Consider the following 21,127-nt stretch of genomic DNA (forward strand, 5'->3'; position numbering starts at 1 on the left):
AAGGAATGATGGTGCAAGACAAAAAGGGGTAGTAAGGGACAAGTAAAGAAACAAAGGGGACCAGTTATCTCAGCTGACTAAATAATCAATATGTAGTTCAGAATAATGGTAACAAATTGATCCTCATTCTGGCTGAGGTAGGCTTTGGCTTGTTCGTCGTCCTGCCCCATAGTAAAATCATAGCATAAGCTATGGTCCATGGACCCTTGAATAATTGAGAATGCTACCTGGAGAAGAATGAAGAAACAAAAGATGGGTCTAGAAAAGATGTAAATTGGAAAAGTAAAATCATCTCCAATAGCAACCGCCTCGCCCACAAAATTGGTGGCAGAGATTATGATCTGAAATTACAACTCAGAATTGAGTCTGAGAAACTATAAAGTGCCTGGTTAAAAGAGGAGGGAAGAGGAAAAATCCTGGAATCTAAAAGATCAGATGCCATTTTCTAATGTGGGTGCACAGCTGGCAGCTTCCTGCATGGCCTATGTGGCATTCAATGAAGTACTAGTAAGACGCATGTGTGGGTGCCCCTGCATGCACCAGAATGCTGTGAATCAACACCACCCTGACATTATATAGTCTGACTGGCTGATGTGATGCCAGAATACCAAATTTGAACATTGCAGGTCCAGGCAGCATATTCATGAATGAACTCTGTAAACAGCAAGCATAAATCTTCACAAATGTTGCTTAAAGTGTCAGACAATTGCACACAGATTTTTTTTAAAGAGTTTTGTTAAAAAGAATCTGGAAGTTTATCATGAATGTTTCTGGTGGTGGATTTGTCACAGAATGCATCCTCACAGGGAGAGCAGAAGGTAAGTGACCTATGTGCACAAAGGCTGCAACAGGTATGGAGGCAGCAGTGCAGTGTCTCTGGGTTTACTGCACAAAAAAGAGATGGAGTAGAGGCTGTGGAGAGTGCAAGCTATGCACAATCGTCTTTGTCAGCATGGAGCCAGATTCCTCAAAGGTGATCTTAATTCTTTACTAGTCTCTAAGTTATATGCAGGATCAGTAACTGAGCCCATGACTGCAAGTGTCTTTTTCATTAGTCTTGTGTTTTTCCACTCTCTCTCCCTCTTTGGGCTGATGTGGCTGGACAGGCAACAATTACTGGGTGCCTAAAAGCAGGAAATAAGAAGGGGAAGGGATGGTATTAAGGGAAGCAAGTGGTCCATGGTCACACCATTAGTAGCTTTTAAAGTTTTAAAGTTTATTTAGTAGTCACAAGTAAGACTTACATTAACACTGTAATGAAATTACTGTGAAATTCCACTAGTCACCACACACCTGCTCGGGTCAATGCACCTAATCAGCATGTCTTTTGAAATGTGGGAGGAAACCAGAGAACTTGGAGGAAACCCAAACAGAAAGTGCAAACTCCACACAGACAGTGACTCAAACCAAGAATCGAACCTGGGTCCCTGGCGCTGTAAGGCAGCAGTGCCAACCACTGTGCCATCTTGCCACCCTTGTTATTCCAGATAGCAGGAGTTGAGAAGAGGCATAAGAAAGAAATGTTCTGCCATCTTCAATGCTCTCAGCTAAATCCCATAGGCCCTTAGCAAATGACTTGGTTTCCTCCCACAGTCCAAAGATGTACAGGCTAGGTGGATTGGCCATGATAAATGCACAGGGTCATGGGGATAGAATAGAGGGGAAGGGTTGGGTGGGATGATCTTCTGAAAGTCGATGCAGACTCGATGGGCCAAATGGCCTCATTCTGCACTGTAGGGATTATATGCTTCTATTCAATGGGTGCAAAGCATATCCCCTGCATAAGGCATAAGGGATGCTGGCATCCATGTTCCCTCCCAGTTCTGCACTGTTCTCTTGCATTGCCACCCAGTCCTGCTGGAGAGAGGGAAGAATGTCGGTGCTTGTGTCAGTTCTATCACTTCAAGTCGCAGTGTTTCAACATCTGCAGTCTCAGGTGATTGTGTCATACAGTGTTTGGGCTTTGCCATAAGTGAATAGCTGGAGGCATGTGCAGACAGCAAGAGATGTAAGGAACTGTCAGAATTTCTATCTGTCTGACAGTGAGGTGGAGTATCTGGATGTTAGGCATGACTTTTGAGTTTCAGGGATGTGCTGGTTGGTGTGAGATGGGGATTTGATGCATTGATCAGCCTGAGAACTAAAGCTGTGTTGAGTAGATAGATGTCATTACCTTACCCATCTACTTGAGATCGTTAGAGTTCATGCAGAACTGTTGCTGAGTCTCTGGTTCTGATTTTCACTGTGACTTAATTGCAGTGTTAATGTAAGCCTACTTGTGTCACCAGTAAATAATAATAGTTGATATCCCTGACTATCTGCTTCCATTCCCTTATAGTGGTGGCCCTTGAGGGTCTCCAAGTTGCAAAAGAACCCATGGAATCATTGCAATACTCTTCCTGCCCAGCATCACCACCAATATCTCCCTGGTTGTTTCATTTTCCATCATTGAAATTCCGTCATTATCCAGTGCAGCTTCCCTATTAGAGGGAACAGTCCATCAGAAAGCTGAAAGTGCTTGGGATGGGAAGATGTGTTTGATGGTGGCTTCACTCTGTAGTTGAGGGAAATTGACGGAGGAAGATCTGTTGAATGTGAAGGGTAATGGGGTGGGAGATGAGGATAAGGAGAACTTCTAAGCAGAAATGAGGGAATGGAACACACATAGTTGAGAGCTGTGAGAACTACACCATGGTGGAAACCTCAGCTGAAGAAAAAGGAAGACATATTGCAGAACCATTAGAATCCTATCATAGAATCCCTGGAGTGCAGAGGGAGGCCATTCAGACCTTCGAGCCTACGCCAACTCTCTAACAGAATATCTTCCCAAGCCCGAACCTGCCCTATCCTCATAACTCCACACATTTACCTTGGCTAATCCATCTAACCTACACATCTTTGGAGTGGGAGGAAACAGGAGCACACAGAGAAAACCCACACAGACACAGAGTGGATGTGCAAAATCCACAAAGACAGTGACCCAAGGCCAGAATTGAACCCAGGTTCTTGGTGCTGTGAGGCAGCAGTGCCCTAGAAGATAGAAAGTAGCATAATCAGAACAGGTACAATGGAGGACGGATAAACGAACCATTAATCTAGACTCAGATTTTTTTTACATAAATCAATCCTATTCCAAGCTATTATATTACCACCAAACAAATTAGCTCTTATTTTTTGCAGTTTTTTTTATGTGGAAGTCCAAATACACTCCAGACCCATTTTGGAACTACGTGCCCATGCTGGTGGAAAAACAGGACTGTTTCCCACTGGCACTGGCAACATCTGTCAGATGGGATTCATCCATCTGGAAGATGTTAATAAGCTCATTTTGAGCAACCTGCTAGCCAGACCTGCTGTTCCGAGAGCGGGCCGCTCTTTCAAAACCATGTTTGAAGATAGCCTCCCTACAAAAAATGAAATGGTGCCCTTCACACTGACCAAGGGAGCACCGATGTGGAGATGCCGGCGTTGGACTGGAGTAAACACAGTAAGAAGTCTCACAACATCAGGTTAAAGTCCAACAGGTTTATTTGGTAGTAAATGCCACTAGCTTTCGGGGTTTGCCCCTTCCTTACCTGATGAAGGGGCAAACTCTAAAAGCTAGTGGTGTTTACTCCGTGGGGGCACCACCGACCCTTTATCAAAGAGGGACATCCTCACCCCATCCACAAATAACTAATAGCACCCTTCAGTCCCAACATCATGTAGGCATGAGGGTGACCTGACCCTCCCCCCACTCAGCCCCCTTCTCTCCTCAAACTCCCTCCCCCCTCAAACCCAACCCCGCTCAAGCCCCCTCCGTCTCAGACCTTCCATTCATGCCCCCTTCCCACTCAGCTCCACCACTCAGCTTCCCCTTCAGATTCCCCGAGTCAGACCCCTTTCCCCTCATACACCATACTCATCCCCTTAAGCCATGTGCCTTGACAGTGCCTATGGTGCACTGCACCCTGGCACCTTGGTGCTGACACCCTGGCCTGGTGCCTTGGGCCCTGAGGGGCCACAAGGAAGTAGGTTCAGTGACCATTTGCCCCTTTGCTGCTGCCAGACTGCAGAGGGAGGGTCCCTCAGAAGTCTTCGGGATTGGGTGGGCTCAGGCTGAGTGCAAGCAGTTGACCTCATCACTTTCCTCTGGAATGGGTTGTCATGGGTGGACTGCCCCTTCTAGCTCTGTAAGAAGTCTCGCAACATCAGGTTAAAGTCCAACAGGTTTATTTGGTAGTAAACGCCACTAGCTTTCAGAGTGTTGCTCCTTGGTCAGGTGAGTAGGGAGTTCTGATTCTTCTAGCCCTTCTGGCCCTCGCAGGCCTGGTGATTTCAAACAGCTCAGGAACAACATCTGCCTTCCTGCCTATCACTGTGAAAATTCTGAGTTGTCAGATCACTTTAATCTCCATGCAACTCCCTCCCCCTCCCCCCACTGCCTTTCCCCCTCCCGCTGATCAGCTGGCTGGATTTTAAATAATTGCAGCACTTCATGCGGCAGCAGAGATTTTAATTTTCCCCAGACCCTTTTGAAGTTGTCTGATAGAGAGGGGATGTCAATTTAACTTGGGGTGGGGGCGGGGGGGGGTGGTAGTGCAGAAAAGGGGGCAGGGTCCAATCTGCACAGCTGTTACTCAGCTCCAATGTATGCACACAGCTTTTTATAAGTATATAAGTATTTCTGAGACTTCCTACCAGATTTAATCCTTTGAAATCCTTTCCATTCCAATGGAATCCTTTGATCTCTAACAAATTATCAGTCATCCTCCAGCCACCTGTGTTTATTTTCATTTCCCTTCATGCTTAAATGAACCACAAGTACCCCATTGATCGTGACCACAATGTTGACAGAGTCTAAGCCTGATTGACAGTTTGGAGTGAGCATGTTAGCATGAAGTTCTGACCAACAAGGTATAGGTTATGGAAAGATCATGTTCTAGCCATTTTGTCAGGAGCAGTGTACCATTGGTGTTGGATTTACCTTTCCTCTTCTCTGCTGATTATGCCACCCCAGAGGTCTGTCTTTTCCAACTCTGTATTGAAGTCACTAAGGAGGATTAGCTCGTCACCCATTGACACTGAGGCCAAGAATTGTCTGAGACAGGAGTAGAATTTTTCTTTGGACTCATCTGTATCTGCAGTGTTGGGGCAAATCCACTGAGGACTGTAGCACACTGGGTCTGGGCTGGTGTGAGCCAGAAGGTCATGAAGCATTTGTTTATCTTGTAAGCCCAACCTCATGGAGGCGGCGATTTTCTTCTGGTTTACTTTTCCAGAAGAAGGTGTCACCACTACCTTGTTCTTTGAACTGGTCTCCCCTACCCACCATGTGTCACTTAGGGTGGAAATGTCAGTGTCTAAACACCTGATCTCCTGGGCATTAAATCACTGGTCAGTTGCTGTTGGAGTTGTCCATAAAGATCCTGATGTTCCAAAGTCTAGAGCTTCATTTTAAGGGGTGAAAGATGCCTGTGTGTGAATTCTTTTATCATGGAGTGGCCATTGCACACCAGTTACCACATGGATTTGATGGAGAAAGGCCTTAGTCCATTGGCAAAGGTGACAAGATGACTGGAGACCAGGCTCTGTTGAAACCCTCTATGAGCTAGCAGAAAACAATAATCATAAGTTTAAATAAGAAAGCAAACAAGAGATCAAATTAATTGGAAAGTACCAGTCAGGCTAATCACATAAATAACATTCAAACCTGTTAAATGTATTCATAAATATATGCAAAGAAACAAATTATAATTTTAGTCCTGTCTCTAATTGTAATAACTATGCTAATCTGGAATAGATATTTATTTAGCTAAACTAAGTTGCTTTGTTTTGCAGATGTAACTAAATGATTTTAAACATTAATTCATAGTGTAAATATTTCCCAGAGCAGCACTGTATTAAAACTAAAACAAAGCAGAAATAATAAATCACTTGAGCATTGATGTCTTACATCTAAGCTCTGAAAAAAATGATTAAATCTGACATGAGTGTACAGTTTACTGACATTCTGGAAACAAAGGTTAATTTTACTAACTCCACTAAGAATCCCACAATTATATCAGATTGGATTTCCATTTGAAACTACTCCCATTTTCTGAGGAATTTGAGTTTGTGTAAAGAGGAAAGGGAGGTCCTATGCTTACCATTACAATATCAATCCTCCAAAAGATGACCATCCAAATTTCACTTCCTATAGATTGCCTGTCCTGATAACCAACTTTTTTTTATTGCCTCTCTTGTGTAAATGATAACTAGGGTGCCCGGACAATATATCCAAAGCAGCATCACAAATTTAGCATTAGGAATAACAACCATATATAGTGTTGGTGTGAATATCGCAATGGTATCCCTGAGACAGACATCATATAATGGAGACCATCTTTGGTGCAGCTGTCTAAAACTTACCTTGGACAGTGATTTATTTCATTTTGCACTCTGGAGCTTCATCAAACACTTCTCTTCCCTTCTATGGTCAGCAATGGATACTCAAACATTTTAGTTTGGTAAAATGGATTGCATAAAGGAAATCTTTTTCTTCCTGTGTGGTTTAGAAGAGGGAGAGGAAAGGATGAATTGATGAGGCTAGATTGAAGATGCTTAGCAGTGGAATTTGAATGCATAGAACATTTATTATCAACATTTCATTTCCTACATTATTGGATGTAAAGATTTAGAATGTCTTAGTTACTTCATCTGCTTATTAGTGCCTTTGAAGATTATACTTCCTTTGCCCAAAGTTTTTTTATGCCAGCTGCAGCCTGTTTCAATGGGAGGAACAATCTTAAATGTAGCAATGAAAGTGACCTCTGTTCACTGTCATAGGAGAGGCAATTTGTGACTTCAATTCATTTTCATTGAACAGGGAGTTTTCCCAGCCCCTAGGAAGTGGGATTGTGTTGGGAAAATTAGAGAAAATGTGTTGGGTAGGTTTCCCAATAGGGGCGGCACGGTAGCACAGTGGTTAGCACTGCTGCTGTGAAGCACTGCTGCTGCATAACTCCAGGGACCTGGGTTTGATTCCTGGCTTGGGTCACTGTCTGTGTGGAGTTTGCACATTCTCCTCCTGTCAACAGGGGTTTTCTCTGGGTGCTCCGGTTTCCTCCCACAATCCAAAGATGTGCGGATTAGGTTGATTGGCCTTGCTAAAATTGCCCTTAATGTCCTGAGATGCGTAGGTTAGAAGGATTAGTGGGTAAATATGTAGGGATATAGGGTTAGGGCTGGAGTGGGATTGTGGTCGGTGCAGACTCAATAGACTGAATGGCCTGTTTCTGTGCAGTAGGGTTTCTATGTTTTCTATGTTTCTGCCTTTTCCTGCTTTTTCCAGGGCAGTTTTTGTGTGCTGTTAGCATCCAGCACAGCAATGGAAGAAAGTTATGAACCTGGTAATGAGGCAATTACTAGCAATTTTCCAAGGACAGTTTTTCAGAAGCACATAGGACACATGCAGTGTGTAGAACTTGCTAACTCAGAAAGCAGAGCAGGAAGTCATTGAGGTTTGAAAGTGACATGCATTCAGTGCTGTAAAGGGTGGGAAGCGGCAATGCTGTGGTTAGCCATAGACCGAGGCTTGATATTCCAGGAGCAGCTAAGACAGGCTGCGGCAACTGATAATATTCGGGAGAAAAAATTGCTGAAATTTCCTGCAGCATTACCTGCCAATTTCATTGGTTACTCTTGTGTATTTGAGACTCCAAATACATGGGTTCCACCAATTCTGAATTGAAGTAGACAACTGAGGAACAGCAGATATGAAACCCACTTCAGTAACTGCAGGCAAAGCAGCAGCAGTTGGAGGATCAGCAGCTGCACTTAGCAATACTCCTGCATGCAGCTGGAGTGTCCAGTACATTTGGCTAAGGGTCAGAAGAAAGAGTACAGAAGCAAAAGATCAGAATTCTTCCCCTCTCAAAGTAACAGTGAAGGCTACTGTTCTCATGCAGGTTGTTGCAGAAATCTTCTTCCTTTTGCAAGTGGAACTGAGGGCAGAAGGAGCTGAACAACATCTATTGCCTGAAGCAGTCAAGGTGACTGTGGCAATAAATTTCTTTGCATCTGCATCATTCCAGGGGTGAATGCTTACTTTTGCAGAATTTCCCAATCTCCCACACTGGTGATGAATGCTTTGAATGCAAGGTCATTGGATGAAGAACACAAAGGTTTGTGAGGCCTCGACCAGTTTTTGCCCGATCTTTGTTATTGTGTGACCATTTCTTTCGCAAGCAGAAGAACTAACGCTGTTAGTTTCCAGATGAAGGCTAAAAATCCAATTCATCCACATGACTGAAGTCCCTCACCCCTGGTGCTATTCCTGCACCCCTTCTATGTCTTAACATTCTTCCCAAAGTGTGATGCCCAGAATTGAACACAAAACTATGGTTGAGGTTTTAGCATGACATTTATGCTTTTCTACTACATGCCTCTATTAATAAAATCAAATGACTCATGTGCTTTTATCTAACAGCCTTCTCATGTCATCTTATCACCAACAAAAATGTGTCGATATACACGCCAGGGTCTTTCTAGCCCCTTAATAATGCAACCATTTAGCTTGCATTGCTTGCCTCATTCTTTTGTTTAACACTTCCTTGAGTTAAATTTCAGTTGCCTTGTGCCTGCCCCTGTCATCAGTTTGTTTAATGCCCTCCTGAAGAAGTTTGTTATTATTCTCACCATGTCCTGTGTACCCAAATCCAGAGCATTAATATATATGAATACTGCTCCCAATAATGACCTGGAGATCACCTCCCCCAGCCTGGGAAATAACTTTTCATCATTGTTCTTTCCCTTAGTCAGTTTTATCTGTGTGCTGTCACTGCCCCTTCAAACCCATGGTTTTGATTTTGCATAAAAAAACATCTGTATATGATATTTTGTCGAATCCACTTTGAAAGTCGATTGATTACACTACCTCCATCAGCCCACTCTTGATATTATTGAGTAATTCAACCAAGTTAGTTAATATGGTGTGTCATTAACAAATTGGTGCTGACTCTCCTTTATTCACCCATACATTTCCAAATGTGAGTTAATTTTGTCATAAATAATTGACTCCAACAATTTTCCCATTACTGACATTAAGCTGGGGAGATCTTATGGCACAATGGCTAGTGTCTCTACCTCAGAATTAGAAGCCCCAGGTTTAAGTCTCACTTAAGGTCTTGATGCCCATGGAAGGTGTGTTCATAATGTGGCCAAACAATTAATGTAAATCTTTCCAATACACCTGATGGTAGGTGGTAAGAGCAGGAGAGTTTCCTGGTTGACACACTGCAGTAGATGATATCAAATTACTGCAGTACTTTATCAAGCATAATTATGGGCCAATGCAATGGTTGTCCATGGTCACCAATGCCCTCTTATGGTACGGTACCTGAAGGAGTAGGACGACATTAAGCTAACCAACATCTAGCTGCCATCCAATGACCCTCTACTAAATGAGGATGTAGCATTTGATATCCTCTTGTCCTTCACATCAATTCCATATCCAAAGAGAATTGTCCCCAGAACCTTTGCAATTTCCAAACTTACCTCCTTCAGTAAACCGGGTTACATACATCCCATCCAGACCAGATGACTGACGTATGTTGAGGGTTACCAATCAATATTTTAAGTTCTTCTTTATTTTTAAATGTTATCCAATATCACAGCTGCCTCCCCCTTTGTGGCTATATTGGTAACACCCTCTTCTTCAGTGAAGACTGATGGAAAATATTCGTTTAGTATCTAATCCATGTCCTCTGCCTCTTCGAGGTTTCCTCTTTGGTTCCTAATTGGCCCCACCCTCCTTACGAAAATCCTTTTAATGTTTAAATGTTTAGAATAAAAAACCTTTTCAATTCCCTTTATGTTATCCACCATTCTATTCTCATCTTTTCTCTTTGCCCTTCTTTTTCCCTTTATTGTTTATTTTCAGCTCGTTTCTCTATCATTACTCATCATAAAGCTCCTTTCACTGGTTTGTTTTAATATCAATATCTTTGTCATCCAGGAAGCTCTAGCTCTTAATGCTCTTCTTTTCCCCCTTTTTAGGAATGTGTCTACTCTGCACCCAAATGATATTCTCTCTGAAGGCCTCCTGATTACTTTAATGTCTATTGATTTTTGATTCCAGCCCACCTGGACCAGATCCCCTTTTCAATTCATGGAAGTTAACATAAGTATTAACTGGTTATCAGCTGGATTGTCCCTTCTCATTTTCTACAATTATTCGAAACCTGATTATATTATGATCACACTTCCCAAATGCTTCCCTAATGAAACACAATCCACTTGCCCCGCTTTGTTGCCTCAAATTAGATCCAGCATTGCTTTTTCATTGGGTTAGAGGCGCAGGTATTTTGTCTCCTCTTTGTACTTTGCACTGTCAATATCCCAGTCTATCTTAGGATGACTGAAGTTACCCATTATCACTACTCTGTTGTTCTTGCAAACTTCTGTAATTTGTCTGCAAGTGTGCCCTGCCAATACAGTGCTTTCACCTGACTCTCCTGTATCCACATCTCACCCTTGGCAGATTCCAGCCACTTTGCCAATCTAAAGGCCTCTCCACCTTCATTGGAATCAGGATTGACAATTCATCACCTCTCATGAAATGAGAAAAAAAAGGTTAAGAAAAATTAGGGTGCAGTGTATGGATCATAAGGTGCAATAACTTCACTAGACTTCACCGTGGAATAGGTTATGTAAGGGGTACTTTAGAGTCAGGGTGCTGTCTGTGTATGTGAAGAGTAACAAAAGGACTCCGTGAGACATTCCTCTGCAGAGTTTTTCTTTTTCCCTTCAGGTGCAGAGGGATACTAAAGAGGTTACATAAAGTCATGGTTGCCAGCTGTTAATTGCAAAATACTTAACTTTCCAGCTCTCAACAGACAATTGAAGCACGACTTGCACTGTATCCAGGACCTGATGATGGTTCTTTAGGTACCTACAGCTATACCTACTTGGATATGCAAGCTGGTCTCTCCTCTGAAAATCACATCTGCCCCCATGACCTCACTGTCTACAATCTAACTTACAGAATAACGATGGTGAATCAGGGTGTCGTCCACGTTCTGCACACATCTCTACTGAAAAACATCACCTCAGTTCTCTCGATGCAGCAACTGCAATGGCTACCTTTAAGTCTTGCATATCCGAGTACGCTGCTGACTTGATGACCCTCTTGTCATCGTAATTGAAGTTTTCATTGACAGGATTACCATTATGCAGGTCTTGGTTGAGTTAGCTAGTACTACCCATATAAATGTTTGTGGAATATGGATATTGGTCTGTGATATCAGCACAACTAAGGCAGAAGAAGCGCCTTCAGGTAAGCTGTTAATTTTTGGTCTCCCAGAGGGTTGGACTGCTAATCAAGCATGTGGCCCACTGGTACGACAATGGTCCTGATGTCCAAAAGGAAATTTAGTGGGGGCAAATTCAGCTCTGGATTTCAATATTTAAAAGAATGGTAATCCATGTAAGACACAACATGATTCCTGTCTACTTGTGATGGGACATGTAAAAGAAAATTCCCGTGTGATATATCTCTTAAAGGATACACACATTTTATGTAAAAAAAATTAAATACTTTCAGTGCTGTTCTTTGTTCTCTTTGTTTATAATCTGTTTTTGTTGTTCCTTTAAACATTTTATTCTTTACAGAACCTATAGGAAAGATTTATTTTGAAAAGAGCGGAATGAGTAAAATTACCAGAAAGTCAAATGTAAGTGAAGCATTTCACAAAACCTCAGCAGGACAGAAGAGCTTAAAAAAGGGGCATATCAAAGGGTTCTCATGGAGGCTTTGTGAGTGACAAGGAATCAAAGTACAAGCTGCTGAGTCCCATGGCAGTTGCCAAATCAATTTAAAATAAATGATGTGGCTTGATTTTACAGCATGTCAAATACAGTATTTTATGGTTCAAGTGGTAAAAGATGAAATAAGGCATCTCCAAGAGATCAGCAGGCATAACAACCAAATTTTCCCATTTATTATTGTGCTACCAATCATATGTGCAGGACTTAGTATACCCTACCTAACAATGAATAAGAAAAATAGCTGGCAGAGGCTGAGGTTCAGCAAGGAGTCAGCTGACCTTCCTTCAAGGTGCTAACACCATAAGAACAATGTTGTCAATAGCAAGTTCACCTATAGAATAGGAATCCTCTACAGTATCAGTCAATGTATTGACCACAGATCATCAAACAGGTAACTGATACATCAGTCAGCACAACCATCACTTCTTTTGACTGAATATCAGAATCGCAGAATCTTTAAAATACTGAAGGAGGCCTTATGGACCATCAAGTCTGCACTGAGTCTCTGAAAGAGCATACTACCTAATCCCAGTCCTCTGCCTTATCCCTGTAATCTTCCACATTCTTTCTTTTCAAATAGCAATCCAATTCCATTCTGAATATCTTGATCAAAATTGCCTCTACCTCTCTCTTGGGAAGTTCATTCCAGATTCCAACCATCCTCTGGGAAAAAAAAATCTTCACATCACTTCTATTCCTTTTATCCATTATTTTGAATCTGTGCCCTCTAGTCCTTGATATATTCTTAAGACCATAAAACATAGGAGCAGAATTAGGCCACTCAGCCCATCGAGTTTGGTCTGCCTTTCAATCATGGCTGATATATTTCTCATCCCCATTCTCCTGCCTTTTCCCCATAATCCCTGATCCCCTTAATAATCAAGAACCTGTCTTAAAAACAATCAGTGACTTGGCCTCCACAGCTTTCTGTGGCAAACTCTATGGCAAAGAGTTCCACAAATTCACAACTCCCTGGCTGAAGAAATTCCTCCTCATCTCTGTTTTAAAGGATCTTCCCTTTAGCCTGAGGTTGTACCCTCTGGTTCGAGTTTTTCCCACTAGTGGAAACATCCTCTCCACGTCCACTCTATCCAGGCCTCATAGTATCCTGTAAGTTTCAAAAAGATTCCCCTCTCACCCTTCCAAACTCCATGTACAGATCCAGAGTCCTCAACCGTTCCTCATTCCAGGGGTCATTCTTGTGAACCTCCTCTGGATCCTTTCCAAGGGCAGCAGAACCTTCTTTAGATATGGGGCCGAAAACTCTCACAAATTCCAAGTGAGATCTGACCAGAGTCTTTACAGCTCCAGAGGTACATTCCAGCTCTTGTACTCTAGCCCTCTTGACATCAATGCTAACATTATATTTGCCTTCCTAACTGTCGACTGAACCTGCAATGTAACCTTAAGAGAATCTTGAACAAGGACTCCCAGGTCCCTTTGTGCTTCTGATCTCCGAAGCATTTTCCCATTTAGAAAATAGCCTCTCCCACCATTCCTCTTTCCAAAGTGCATAACCTCATACTTTTCCACATTGTATTCCATCTACCACTTCTTTGCCCACTCTCCTAACCTGTACAAGTCCTTCTGCAGCCCCCCTGCTTCCTCAATACTACCTGTCCCTCTATGTATCTTTGTATCATCTACAAACTTAGCAATAGTGCCTTCAGATCCTGCTTCCAAATCGTTAATGTATATTGTGAAAAGTTGTGGTTCCCAGCACCAACCCTGAGGCACACCATTAGTCACCAGCTGCCATCCTGAAAAATACCCCTTTATTCCCACTCACTGCCTTCTGCCAGTCAGCCAATCCACTATCCATGCCATGATCTTACCCTTAACACCATGGGCTCTTAACATATTTAACAGTTTCCTATCCGGCACCTTCTCAAAGTCCTTTTGGAAATCTAAATATATCACATCCACTGGGTCTCCTTTATCTAACTTCCTTGTTATGTCCTCAAAGAACTCTTAACAGATTTGTGAAACATGACCTCCCCTTGGCGAAGCTGTGCTGATTCAGTTCTGTTTTATCATGCACTTCCAAGTACTGCACAATCTCATCTTTATTAATGGATTCTAAAATCTTGATGTGGGTATGCCGGCGTTGGACTGGCGTAAACACAGTAAAAAGTCTGACAACACCAGGTTTTAGTCCAACCGATTTATTTGATAATACTCACAAGCTTTTGAGGTTTCCCTCTTCGTCAGGTGAATGGAGAGTTCTGGCCTCAGACAGAGCATATAAAGCACAGACAGTTTAGAGATTACTGATTAGAATGCGAATCCTTACACCTAACCTGCTGTTCAAGACCTGAAGTGGCTGACAATGTGAGTGGAAGGAGCACTGATCACAGGTTACAGAGATGTGTATTGTCTCCAGACAGTACAGTAAGTGAGGTTTTGCAAACTCAGGCAAGTCACGGGGGTTACAGATAGTGCGACATGAAGCCAAGATCCCTGTTGAGACCGTCTTCATGTGTGCGGAACTTGGCTATCAGTCTCTGTTCAGCGACTCTGCGCTGTCGTGTGTCGTGAAGGCCGCCTTGGAGAATGCTTACCCGAAGGTCAGAGGCTGAATGCCCGTGACCACTGAAGTGTTCGCCAACAGGAAGGGAACAGTCACACATCGCTCGACAATCACCAGGCAAGACTGTTCCCTTCCTGTTGGCGAACACTTCAGTGGTCACGGGCATTCGGCCTCTGACCTTCGGGTAAGCATTCTCCAAGGCGGCCTTCACGACACACGACAGCGCAGAGTCGCTGAACAGAGACTGATAGCCAAGTTCCGCACACATGAAGACGGTCTCAACAGGGATCTTGGCTTCATGTCGCACTATCTGTAACCCCCGTGACTTGCCTGGGTTTGCAAAACCTCACTTACTGTACTGTCTGGAGACAATACACATCTCTGTAACCTGTGATCAGTGCTCCTTCCACTCACATTGTCAGCCACTTCAGGTCTTGAACAGCAGGTTAGGTGTAAAGATTCGCATTCTAATCAGTAATCTCTAAACTGTCTGTGCTTTATATGCTCTGTCTGAGGCCAGAACTCTCCATTCACCTGACGAAGAGGGAAACCTCAAAAGCTTGTGAGTATTATCAAATAAATCGGTTGGACTAAAACCTGGTGTTGTCAGACTTTTTACTATTCTAAAATCTTGCCAGTGACTGAAGTCCAGGCTAACTGGCCTATAATTTCCTGTCTGCTGCTTCTCTCCCTTCTTTAACAGCGGTGTTACGCGATCTACTTTCTAGTCCTCTGGGATCCTCTCTGAATCCAGTGATTCCTGAAAGATCACCACCAATGCCTCCATCAATTCCTCAGCTTTTAGAATGCTGGGGTGAGAGGGGACAGTTTCTCACAATATAGCCTGTGCACACCCCTCAGCATCTTGAATACCCCTATCAAGTTTCCTCTCAACTTTCTTTTCTCAAGGAAAACAGTCCCAGCTTCTCCAATCCTTTTGCTACGGTTTTTATCTCTGGAATCATTCTTGTGAATCACCTCTGTACTCTGTCCAATGCATTCACGTTGTTGCTCAAGTATGGAGCCGAGAACTGGATGCACTACTCCAGGTGAAGTCTAACTAATGTCTTATGCAAGTTCAACATGACCCTTTGAACTCAATATCCCACTAATAAAACCTAGGATACCACATGCTTTATCAACTGCTCTTCCAACATGCTCTGCCACCTTCAATGATTTATGCAATATACACCAAGGGTCCTTTGTTTCTGCACCTTCCTAAGAGTTTCTCCTTTTGTTTTAATCTTTCTCTCCACATGCTTCCTGCCAAAATGAATCACCTCACACTTTTCTGTATTTAACTGCATCTGCCACTTAAATACTTATTCCCGAAAAAAAGTATATGTCCTTTTGGAGTTCAACACTATCCTCATCACAGCTGACAAATGCTTCCAATCTTTGTATCATCTGCAAATTTTTAAATCATGCCCTGCTTACAGTCTAGACTATTAACGTATATCAAGAACAGCAAGGGTCCCAACACTGAACCCTGGGGAATTCCACAACAAACCTTCCCCCAATCTTAAAAATAATAATTTATTACTACTTGGTTTCCTGTCACTCGGCCAATTTCATATCCAAGTGCCCACTTTTCGTTTTATTCCATGAACTAAAATTTTGCTGACAAGTCTATTGTGTGGCACTGTATCAGCTACCTTTTGCAAATCCATATACACCATATCAATGGCATTGTCCTTATCAGCTTTCTATGTTACCACTTCAAAGAACCCCAGCAAGTTTGTTAAACACTACTTTCCCTTAATGAAGCCATGCTGACTTTCCTTAGTTATTCTGCACCTGTCTAAATGCCCATTAATTTTATCCTAAACTATAGTATCCAGATGTTTCCTTACCAGTGAAATCAGACTTACTAGACTGTAATTGCCAGCATTATCCTTGCACCCCTTTTTGAAGAAGGGTGTAACTTTTGCAGTTCTTCAGTCCTCCAGCGCCACCCTGTGTCTAAGGAAGACTATCACCAGTGCCTTTGAAGTTTCCACTCTTACATTCCTCATATCAGAAGTAGGACATGGCTGCAGAATTTCAATGTGATGCTCCTTTTCATGTGCAGGCAGTAATTGATAGTCATCACTTGGCCATCTGGACAGCAAATGCCTGTTCATCTTCTGCCACTGTCATTTTATTCTCCTTACCTGTGCATATCAATCTCACCCAATGTTAGCTTTCTAAGCTTACACATTGCATCCTGTAGGATCTATGAAGCTGTGTTGCTTCAAATGTTGGTGAGAGAGGCATAGGTTGCCATAAGATGTTATGTTTTCAAAGCCACAAGCAATGTGGCAGTAGCAATAAAGGAAAAAATGTTAAAATATTTGCTTCAGAATATACATCAACAGAGCAAGATGCTGCAAAGCCAAGTTTATGAATCCCAGCTGCATGAACTAGTAATTACATTTAATGGATGGAGAAGTTGTAGAATACCAGATAGGTAAGTGTTCCCATGAAAGCTCTTGAACTCTAAAATCAATCCTTGCATGGTACTCTTTTGTGACTTTATGTGGGACCAAGTAAGAATAGAGAGACATAACAGAAGCAGAACGGCATTAATCATTCGCTAAAAAAAGCCAATAGCTTCATTTTCATTTATCACTTCAGGATGACCTCCTCCAAGAAAATCATGGTTTTGTAATCACTGAGTCCAACTCCAAATAGGTCTTGCAGTAGGTGTTCTTGTGCAAAATGAAAAATAGTTTCAATGTAGTGAAGCTGTATGTACACATTGACTGGCATGTGCTACCCTGTCACTCTTCCTATGTTTTAGTAACTTCCAAAAAAGATGTAGCTAGGTGGTGTTCCAACGGTTTCATATGCAAAGTCCATTGAAGGTGTCAGTGTCTCAAACCTTTAGATTGTGAATCTGTTAGAATAAAAGTCCTCTTGGAGTACAGACATAAATGGTCAGTATAAAATCAGGTGTACAAATAGTCATTTGGTAGTACAGTACTAGAGTATTGTTGACAAAAAAAAGGCAAAGGTCTTTGTCTTGTGCTTATCAGGATACTTCACAAGAGTATCAATATAAGGGGAAAACAACAATTTATACTATATGAGAAGAAAGCACTGATTAGCTAGTAAGTGGACTCTGATTAGTAGAAGTGTTGTCATGGAAAATACACCAGGTGACTGACAATTAACTGCCAAGCATTATTTGAAATTTAAACCAGGCAATTTGACCCTGATTGGTTAATGCATTGCCCTGATGAATGAATCAGTGAACAGTCAATGCTTTGTCAGTTTAGCTGAACCAGGGACAATGTGTATACCTGTTTTGACTGTCCTCAATGTGTACACACATTGCACCTATTTCAACTAAACAAAATAAGTGACATCCGTTCATTGACTCATTTCTCAGGGCAATGCCTTGTCCAATCAAGGTCAGACTGCCTTGGTTTAAATTTCAAACAACACTTGGCAGTTAACTGTTATCACCTGGTGCATTCTCTATGGAAATGGCCCTACCAATCAAAGTGTACCACTAATCAGAGTCTACCTACCAACCAATCAGCATTTCACATATAAATTATTGTTTTCCCCTTATATTGGTATTCTTGCAAAGTGTCCTGATAAAGCTTCAACCTGTCTCTTTTCCAGCAATAATAAAAACACTGTAGGGTTGTGTAATGGCTTTGCACAATGAGTCAGTAATAAATGTACATAAACAGTTAATGCCTTATGACATACTTACATGTGCCCGAGGGGATGATAGTATAACGGTAATATTACTAGACTAGTAACCAAGGGGCTTGATCTGATACTTCAGAGAAATGAGTTTGAATCCCATCTCTGAAGCTCGGAAATTTAAATTCAATTAATCAATAAAAATCTGGAATAAAATACTCGTTAATAGTGATCATGAACCTACCTTAGATTTACGCTTACTTAATAGCACCCATTTCTAGAGATGCATAAGACAGACAAACTGGATTACCATATAAACCCATCTGGTCTGTCGCAGAACTACCTCATTTCAGTAAAATGTAAAATGTCTGAACTATTTTGAAAAGTATTTTGATATTTTCCTTTCATACTGTTTACCTGAACTAAAGAATTGTCTTGGCACTGTGACTCACTGATGCAATAGATTGTCATTTAAATTGAGTTATCACTGTGAGTCAATGTATTCATTTTAACAGGGATTTTCATAATGTTGCCCAGAAAGCTACTGGGGATGAGGGCCAATGAATATAAATCATAATAGGGTAAAATTTCGAGCAGCAAGAAGAAGGGAGTGAGCCTATATTCTCAGTACAATTGCCCACATATGATCCCCTTTGATTCTAAAGGATTGTCCTTCATTTATCACTACAGTCAACTGCAAGCTTCACTTTCTCTTGGCATTAGGAGTTTGCCAAAAGATGAAGCAGGAAATCTAGTATAAAATCAGCTCTAAAAGCATTTCATTCCACGATTAGGAGGATGGAGTCTCTTAAATATATGTGGCTCCAGAAAGGCACAGATACTTTTTTCAGTCTTTCGCAAGACTTTAAGATTGCATGGGGTAAAAGAAGCAGCTGGAGAAAGCTATGAATGACAATATGAAGATGCAAGCAGCAAACAGAGCTTGTCACCAAAACATGGACAATACTAAAACACCCTGCCTGATGGCTGGTGCAGGACAGCTCATGCTGCAAGAAGATTGCCTCCTTTTGTACTTCAAGAAAGCCTGCACAAAAAATGGCCTACATCAATTCTGGCAGCACAGGACAAACAACATATGAGCACTTACACGACCAAGAACAAATGTGGAAGAAAATAGCATGTGAAAGACCTCTTTAACACAATTAATTTTTTGCTGTCTGTACAAATCACTTTTATAATTGAAATATTATATGTGTAGTGTCACACCTCAAACTGGCATCACGTTTCAAAGTATTCACTTTGGCTGATTGGTTTAATTAACCATACTGATTGGCGCAACTGTGGTGCAATCTCGGACCTTTGGCTAAGATGAAGTGTCAGTTCAAGCCTAAGTTGGGGCACAACGCCTTTTCTTCTCAGCTTGTTCCTTGCATGTCTCTCTTGTAGGGATCATGAATTGGATTGAATTTGAATTTGAATTGGTTTTTGGAGCAAACACGGAAATGGATTCAGGTTTGCCCAGTCACTCCGCATTGGCTTTGTAACTTAAAGAATGGAATAAAAACTAGCTTCATTTGCTAAATAAGGAAGAAACTTTACAATGAATCACTATCAATGCTACAAAATAAAAGAAACCAAAACTATTTATTTTCAATGTATCTTTCACAAAACAACAAGTAGCAGCCAAATAATTGATCCAAAAAAATTCAATCTGGCTTCAGCTATCAATCCAATTTTTGACCTGTATGGAAACATATTAGCATAAATAAGATTTATTCAAGGTTTTAAAACTAAAGTAATCTACATATCTACAACAATATTTCTTTGTAGTGATCTACTGCTCTTTCAATAATTTGGGTTCAAGTTTCAGTTATTTCATGATGGCTCATTTAATGAGATGGGATCATTTGCTTTCTCTGACTATCTTGTGTGAATCTTGTTCTTGTTTCTCTCCAGTTGCCCAATCTAGTGTGGATTTTTTGAAAAATCTCAACTTTCATTATTTTAGTAGCTGCTTTTTAACTGCATTTGCAACTTTATTTTCATTTACATACTGAATTTTAATGCTCTATACATAGATATCCTGTCTGACCCTATGCTATGCAATTGTATGTGGCCTTATCTCCCCCTACATCCATGCAGGTTCTTTTGAAACAAAGGAAGAACATTTCATATTATATAATTATATCATGGTGGCAATTGTCTAGGGTTGGGAGGCGAGTGGTGGGGTAAGAAGGTTGATTTTATGCCCATGTGCCCATCTGTCACTGCAAAGTGCAGAGGGAGGCTCCCCCAATGGACCTCATCAGTATTTACTGTTGAGAAAAGCATGAATGTTTGAGAACTTGGAGAAATAAATAGTGATGTCTTAAGGAGTGTACATATTAGAGAGGAAGAGGTGCTGGAAATCTTAAGACGCATCAAGAAAGATAAATGCCCAGGACCTGATGAAGTGTATCCCAGGACATTGTGGGAGGCTAAGGAGGAAATTGTGGGTCCCCAAGCAGAGATATTGAATCATCGATAGTCACGGGTGAAGTGCCTGAAGATTGGAAGGTGGCAAATGTTGTGCCTTTGTTTAAAAAGGTTTGCTGGGAAAAGATGGGGAACTACAGGCTGGTGAGCCTCACATCTGTGGTGGGTAAGTTGTTAGAAGGCATTTTGAGAGACAGGATCTACAGGCAGTTAGAGATGCAAGGACTGATTACGGACAGTTAGCATGGCTTTGTGAGTGGAAAATCATGTCTTTCAAATTGGATTGAGTTTTTTGAAGGGGTAACCAAGAAGCTGGATGAGGGCAGTGCAGTTGATGTTGTCTATATGGATTTTAGCAAGGCCTTTGACAAGGTACTGCATGGTAGGTTGTTGCGTAATGTTAAATCTCATAGGATGCAGGGTGAGGTATCTAAATGGATACAAAATTAGCTTCTTAACAGATGCCAAAGAATGATTACAGAGGGTTGACTTTCAAACTGGAGGCCTGTGACCAGCAGTGTGCATCAGGGTCCACTGGGTCCACTGTTATTTGTCATTTTTATTAATGATTTGGATGAGAATATAGGAGGCATGCTTAGTAAGTTTGCAGGTGACACCAAGATTGGTAGCATAGTAGATAATGAAGAAAGTTATCCCCGATTGCAACAGGATCTTGGTCAATTAGGCCAGTGGGCTGACAAGTGGAAGATGGCACTTAATTTAGATAAATGCGAG

General features: G+C 41.7%; 1 protein-coding gene across 4 annotated transcripts in view; it reads left to right on the plus strand.

The window, feature by feature from the left end:
* Nucleotides 1-21,127, plus strand: part of agbl4 (AGBL carboxypeptidase 4) — a 791,814-nt gene that overhangs the window by 760,544 nt on the left and 10,143 nt on the right. The window lies entirely within an intron of this gene.

This window comes from Carcharhinus amblyrhynchos, chromosome 9 (genome assembly GCF_965287045.1).
Source record: "Carcharhinus amblyrhynchos chromosome 9, sCarAmb.v2.hapA, whole genome shotgun sequence".
In the NCBI taxonomy this organism is placed as follows: Eukaryota; Metazoa; Chordata; class Chondrichthyes; order Carcharhiniformes; family Carcharhinidae; genus Carcharhinus; species Carcharhinus amblyrhynchos.